This window comes from Neofelis nebulosa, chromosome 8, assembly GCF_028018385.1.
Source record: "Neofelis nebulosa isolate mNeoNeb1 chromosome 8, mNeoNeb1.pri, whole genome shotgun sequence".
NCBI lineage: Eukaryota > Metazoa > Chordata > Mammalia > Carnivora > Felidae > Neofelis > Neofelis nebulosa.
In genome coordinates this window covers 139,038,896-139,044,668 of record NC_080789.1, presented here as the reverse complement: position 1 = coordinate 139,044,668, position 5,773 = coordinate 139,038,896, and positions in this window count along the sequence as shown.

The following is a 5,773-nucleotide window of genomic DNA, read 5'->3' as shown; positions in this document are numbered from 1 at the left end:
AAATTTACTAGGTGAGTCTCCGGGTGTGTCCGGAATCGCACAACAGAGAGAAACTGCATTGGGTTTTGATTGCAGGCATCCTGGCCACAGCACCCGACTTCCTCAGCGCCCATTCCCGAGGATGGCAGTCGGAAAGAGATGTTGTCTGAGGACTAATCTGGTAGGAGGCAGGGCTAGCATTCAGCCAGTTTGTGCCCGTGTGTCCTTTCTGGTGTTCTCCCCGGTGTCTTTCCTGACTGATCCGCCGTGGCCACCACGGTCTATTACTCTAGACACGTCGTCTGACTTTTTTTTAATTATTTTTTTTAATATTTATTTGTTTTTGAGAGATGGAGAGCAATCAGGGCAGGGGGAGAGAGAGAGACAGAGACAGAGACAGAGACAGAGACAGAATCTGAAGCAGGCTCTAGGCTCCGAGCTGTCAGCACAGAGCCTGACGTGGGGCTCGAACTCACGAGCTGTGAGATCATGACCTGAGCCGAAGTCAGACGCTTAACTGACTGAGCCACCCAGGCACCCCTATGTTGTCTGACTTTTAAATGGATAGCCAACATGTGACGGGAATTAACCGACAGTGACAAATGTACGTGTTCTCTGATGTGTATTGATTCAGGTTGGATGGAGAAAATCATGAGTTGTGTTTCTATGTTTATCCATTCTGCAAAAATTAACTTCATATTGTTAAAACATATAAATGTACCTCGAGTTGTACATCGTCGACAAGATTAACCACCCCTCCATCAGTTGTCTGTGTCCTTTGCTTGCTGCAAAATAGCAGATATGCATTTTCCTTTCATCCTAGTGAAAGCTGGCTAGCAAATGAATTCTCAGAGTTGACCCGTGTTGCCCTGCAAGCTTATAGAAAATGCCTTTATTGCAGGCACCAACTGGGTGGCATACTTCTGTATTGGTTAGAGGTATTTTGCAAGCAGTTTTGTATCATAAATGCAAAACTAACTATGGTGGATTATGTTACCGGTCGTTATTGTTATTTTATATGAATAGATGCTCGTCAAAATTCACCCTATCCCAGATATTAAAATAGATACATTTAAGACCTCAGACACCTGGATAGGAGGTGGGAAGCTGGATGGGAAAAGCCTATTTAATTCGTGGGGCTGTCTGCTCTGTTAGTTTATCTTTATCTGAGATGTAATTTACGGAGAGCTGCTTGTGCCTCAAGGAGAATAATTAGAATCAAGATGTGATTTTTAATGTTTATTTATTTTGAGAGAGAGAGAGACAGAGAGAGACAGAGTGTGAGCAGGGGAGGGAAAGAGAGAGAGAGAGAGAGAGAGAGAGAGAGAGATGCAGAATCAGAAGCAGGCTCCAGGCTCCAAGCTGTCAGCACAGAACCCGACACGGGGCTCGAACCCATGAACTGTGAGGTCATGACCTGACCGAAGTGGGATGCTCAACTGACTGAGCCATCCAGGTGCCCCAAGATATGATTTTTAAAAATTTATTAATATTTTTATTTTGTAGTGCTTATACTCGTCTGGGTTTTTTTGTGTTCTAATAGAGAAAAAAAATATATCATCAGGGTCTGAGCTAAAGAATCTTGAGAGAATCTTTCCTGGGGCGCCTGCGTGGCTCAGTCGGTTAAGTGCCTGACTGTTGATTTGGGCTCAAGTCATGATCCCAGGGTCATGGGTTTGAGCCCCAAGCCAGGCTCCACACTGGGCATAGAGCCTGCTTAAGATCCTCTCTCTGCTCCTCCCCCGTGCAAGCACACTCACATGTTCTCTCTCTCAAAAGAAAGTATCTAGGTCTTGCATTTTCAGAGAGAGTACAGTTTTAACCAGTGCTATTTTAAATGTTTTTGTACAAATGTTCAATTGTGTAATTATATGATGTTAAGTGGATGCATATTGGTAATAAAATGCCTTATTCTGCACAGTCTTGAATTTGAAGTACGTTATTTGAAATTTATTTCAACGTATTTAGACGGTGATTATTGAGTACCGTAAAGGCCCGTTAAAAAAGTGCTTCTCTGTGCTATATGTTCAAGTTTATCTCCGAGTCAGACCATGCTGCTTCTCTCTCTAATACACACAATATAATGATCTCCCTTTAGATAATGCAACTACACCCAGTATGCTTACAAGCAAAATGTGTCATTTTAAAAAAGATTCCTAGGATTTGTCTTCTGGCTATATCGAATTCCGACTTGTAACTAGGCCATCAGAATTATCTATTGGAATTCCAATCACTGAACAATGTTCTCTTGTGTTTGTGTATCAATCGTACGGGAGCTGTAACAGTGTAGACGCTGCACAAATGCTTTAAAGTAAATGGGTTAATGGAAATAGAGACAGTTCCTTTAGTGAAAGGGTTTTGAATCTGCATCTCGGAGTCTGTAATTTGCAATTGTTGTTACCCACAAAGTTTGTCTTATCGTCCTGGCTCATTTCTATCTTTTTTTTTTAAAAAACGACTAATTCATTCTTTAGCCTATTTTCAAGCTTTTGGGCACTGGTTTCTTTCATACTCTATCAATAGATGACTCATGCCAGTCATGTAGATTAGATTCCAGGTGTGTCCATTGCAAGAGCCAAATATTTCTACTGAATATGGTTTTTTGAGGTTTGGGTAATATACTTGCTGTTGAGCCCCGTGGGTTAGGCACTGGTTTCCTAGAACCACATTGATTTCATGCTGTCAGCCTAAAACAAAACAAAACAAAATAATACCCAAATAAAAAATATGAGCATAATCTGTAAAGATGTGCCCGTGTACGTGTGTGTGTAAAAACTGCCAAATCGTTGTTGTTGCTTTAAGTAACAACAGAAAGATCCACCATCACTTCAACTGTGTTTAGCAGGTGTGAAGTCCTTCCCCGGTCTGTGGGATCCTCGCTTAGATGATCTAAGATCGAGATGCCGACTGTAGACTCTTCAATTAAAATGATTTACTGGGGCGCCTGGGTGGCGCAGTCGGTTGGGCGTCCGGCTTCAGCCAGGTCACGATCTCGCAGTCCGTGAGTTCGAGCCCCGCGTCGGGCTCTGGGCTGATGGCTCAGAGCCTGGAGCCTGTTTCCGATTCTGTGTCTCCCTCTCTCTCTGCCCCTCCCCCGTTCATGCTCTGTCTCTCTCTGTCCCAAAAATAAATAAATGTTGAAAAAAAAAAATTAAAAAAAAAAATAAAATAAAATAAAATGATTTACTATCTTTATATTTTAAGAGCCTGAATTCGTAACATTATAATCAAGATGCAGCAGTGGAAGAGAAAATAACGCGTGACCGCACAGAGAAGAGACGCAAGTCTGACACAGGTTGAAACCGGGCTGACCCACGTGGAAATAAGTCCACAGCACGCGCCTCAGGAGTAGCGGGGAAGTTATTATGGCACGATAAATGAAGGCTCCTGTTATCTTTTTATGGATGGTAATCTGTTAAAGGGTATCGTGCATGAGAGTATTATTGCCTAAACGTCACAAATATAAACATATTTCAACTTATTTTTAGAGAGTAATTTTCTGTGTTGTTAATAGTGCTAAAAATTAACTGGCATTAAAATGGAACTAAGCTTCTGAATAAAATTTAGGGCACAGTACACATAACACCCACCACGCACACACACGCACACATCAGTGCACACACAATACGCTCTCTTGCTGTAAGAGTTTGGAAGTTGAAAAAAAAATATATATGCTTTCAAAATCCTGAGGTCAAACATAATTCTGGGGTCAAAACATACTCTTGCGACTGTGCACGACATATTGAAATAAAATATGTTTTACAGGTGTCAAAGCAGGAACAAAAAGCAGTGCTTAAAAATCTTGGTATTTGAAAGATGAATTTATGGCCGCCTAAATCCTCGAGTGGAAAGACTGAAATGCCTTTATTTCGACTGCTCGTTGCCTGCAAAAAGCCACCAGCATGATAAAGAGCCGTGGAACTCTTCCGGAAGCGTTCTTCTACTGTATAAAAACTGTGGCCGCTCTTTTCTTCCTCAACACCCCCCCACCTGGTCAACATCCTTATCACACGTTCTCTGGCCCAGTCGCTTCGAGTCAGGCACTAACCACACTGCCTTTTGTCCTCTGGCAAAGATAATGCATCTGGGTTTCCTTAGTGATATTCTAAACACAGGTTTTCTGTCCTTCTGTACGGAGCACACAGTCTGGGTGGATGCCTGATGTGTGCGAGGCCCCCACCATCTACACACCGCGCTGGCTCCCAGGGTGGCCCCTGTGCTCCGTCCAGCCTGGCATTGTCAGGGGCGGGGGCGCCGCGTGAGGTCCTGAGGTCGCTCTCCGGCGTCCTGCCCCACAGCCACAGGGGGGTTTTGTGCCCTGCCTTCTCGATTTGCTTCTACTTTCTGAGTGAGTTACACCGTGAAGAAAGTTTGCCTCCGGGAAGAGGGAGCCGGAGTGCCTACTGAGAATTTTACGTGCATAAATGTGGGGCCAGGGAGACTCAGGTTCAGGAGAAGGCAGGGGGGAGGGAGAGGCATGTCGCATGCTGTGCCCCGCTATGAAAATACCAAGAGATGGGGCTGGGAAGGTGGGCAACAGAGAGAGGAATGCAGTTATGACTGCTCTCATCAAATTCTGTCCCCGCAGACTGATGTCAGGAAAAAATCTATCAGAGAAACAGAGTCCTGAGGTCTCTGGAAAGTAGGGATTTCGGAGGTCGCCGGGAGATGGGAGTCAATAATATTTATGCTTCTTTTCAGCTAAGAGAATCACCGTGTAATCATCTCTGGAGGACACCTGCAGCACCGGCTTTTGTCAACAGGACCACGGACACAAACAAAACACACGCAGTCACTTCCCACCGGGATGTGACATTCGGGACCAGCCCTGAATGCGGGCGCACGTGGGAGATGTGGAAGCTGCCGACTTCAGGCAAGACTCTTCTTCCCCTCTCCTCCGTGGCTTCCTCAGTGGGCTATCCGGGAGGGGCTGAGAGAGAATGTCGGCCGCTACAAGCTTGACCGTCTTTAAGTGTGCTTGGGGGTGAGGGCGAGGGGAGGGAGAACCGTGAGCCGTCACTATTCCGAGGCCGATTTAACCAAATGCCTAGGGGGAAATCTGGCTCTCAGATAGGCTGGCGCTTAAACATGAATGATAGACATGTTACTCATGGTACAACGGAGGCAAAGACATCACTCACAGGAAGTGATTACAGTTCTTTATCTTCTGGGCCCCAGTCGCTAAGGAAATTCTGACTGAGTGAGCCAAAGAAATCAGTCCCTTTGGAGTTCAGGCTAGTTAGTCATGACAGCTCGTGTTTGCTGTTATTAATAGCGACCGCATTTACCAAGTGGACAGACCTGCAGACCTAAGCACAAGTCCGTGTGCATGAGCTTGCTTTGATGCACATTTGAGGTAAACACAGCCCGGCCTCATTTTCCAAATAAAGAAATCGAGAGCCTCAGCCTGGCAGGAAGGAAGATTCCAATGGAGGCTTTCGAAGTTCGAGTGCCATTCCTTCCACTCTTAGGGCTCTTTGGCTTAGACGCGGGCCTCTGTGAGCTTTCTCGAGGAGTCAGGCCAGCGCAGGCCAGGCACTGGTCACGCTGTGCCACGCGGTCAGACTCGTCCGTATGTCCTAGCGGCAGGTGCCGTGAGTCCCCGATTTTTAGTCAGAGGAAAAATGCCAAATCATGTTTGACTTTTCCCAACAAGTGTCCTCGGGCCTGGAGCGGGAGCTGTCTTCCGGCATAATTAACTCGGAAGACGTGCGTGTCTCTGGGAGCTAGAGGGCTCGACGGAGGTCCTGATGTAGATGAATGTCACATACTTTCATAAGGCTGCTTTATTCCT